Source organism: Marmota monax, unplaced genomic scaffold (assembly GCF_021218885.2).
Source record: "Marmota monax isolate L192 unplaced genomic scaffold, Marmota_monax_Labrador192_F-V1.1 WCK01_AAM20220418_F8-fsc00034, whole genome shotgun sequence".
Taxonomy (NCBI): domain Eukaryota; kingdom Metazoa; phylum Chordata; class Mammalia; order Rodentia; family Sciuridae; genus Marmota; species Marmota monax.
This window is the reverse complement of record NW_026693934.1, coordinates 8625632-8626743: the sequence shown is the minus strand read 5'-3', so window position 1 is coordinate 8626743 and position 1112 is coordinate 8625632. Positions and strand designations below refer to the sequence as shown.

At 43.4% G+C, this 1112-nt stretch overlaps 1 non-coding gene across 1 annotated transcript; it reads right to left on the bottom strand.

Annotated features, from left to right (window-relative positions):
- Window positions 1-691: 691 nt before the first annotated feature.
- Window positions 692-773, bottom strand: Trnal-aag (transfer RNA leucine (anticodon AAG)). Its single transcript has one exon. It is a non-coding gene; the product is annotated as a tRNA-Leu (tRNA).
- Between the last annotated feature and the right edge of the window lie 339 nt (window positions 774-1112).

Below are 1112 nucleotides of genomic sequence, written 5' to 3'. Positions count from 1 at the left end.
TTGAATGATATCTTAGTCCATTTTGTGCCCTATAACAGAATACTAAAGAGTCAATGGTTTGTAATGAACAGACATCTATTAATTTATGGTTCTGGAGGCTGGAAAGTCCAAGATGTAAAGGCAGCATCTGGTGAGAGCCCAATTTCTTCATCATTCCATGGCAGAAAGTAGAAGGGTAAGGGCAAGTATGTGTGCATGCATGTGTGCTAGATGGGAGAGGGAGAGGGGGAGGGGAGGGGAGGGGAGGGGGAGGGGAGAGGAAGAGGGAGAAGAAAAAGAAGAGGTTGTTACCCTTTTATAATGGACACAAACCCAGATTAATGACATTAATCCACTCATGAGGCTGGTCCTCATGGCTAATCACTTTTTTTTTTTAATTTTTTAATATTTATTTTTTTTTTAGTTTTCAGCGGACACAACATCTTTGTTTGTATGTGGTGCTGAGGAGCGAACCGAGGCCGCACGCATGCCAGGCGAGCGCGCTACCGCTTGAGCCACATCCCCAGCCCCACTTTTTTTTGTTGTTGTTGTTAAAGAGAGAGTGAGAGAAGGAGAGAGGGAGAGCGAGAGAGAGAATTTTAATATTTAATATTTATTTCTTTGTATGCGGTGCTGAGGATGGAACCCGGGCCGCCCGCACGCATTCCAGCGCGCTACCACTTGAGCCACACCCCCAGCCCAAAAAACCTTGTGGCAGCGGTGGGATTCGAACCCACGCCCCCGAAGAGACTGGAGCCTTAATCCAGCGCCTTAGACCGCTCGGCCACGCTACCTGCTGGCTGGCTAATCGCTTCTTAACGGTCCCACCTTTCAATACTGTTACAACGACAATACAATTTCAACATGTTTTGGGAAGGGGACATTCAAAACATAGTAAGTGGTATTATCACTTCAACAATAAGTTATTTTATTTTATTTTAGTAGTGCTGGGAAATGAACCCAGGGCTTCAAACATGCTAAGCAAGCTCTCTACCACTGAGATATATGCCCATCCTATAACTGATTTTTGTGCATTGATTTTATATTCTGCAACTTTGCAGAATTCATTTATTACCTCTAAAAGCTCTTTTTGGATTGTAAGCTTTTTTCCTTTTTATTTTTATTTTTTGGTG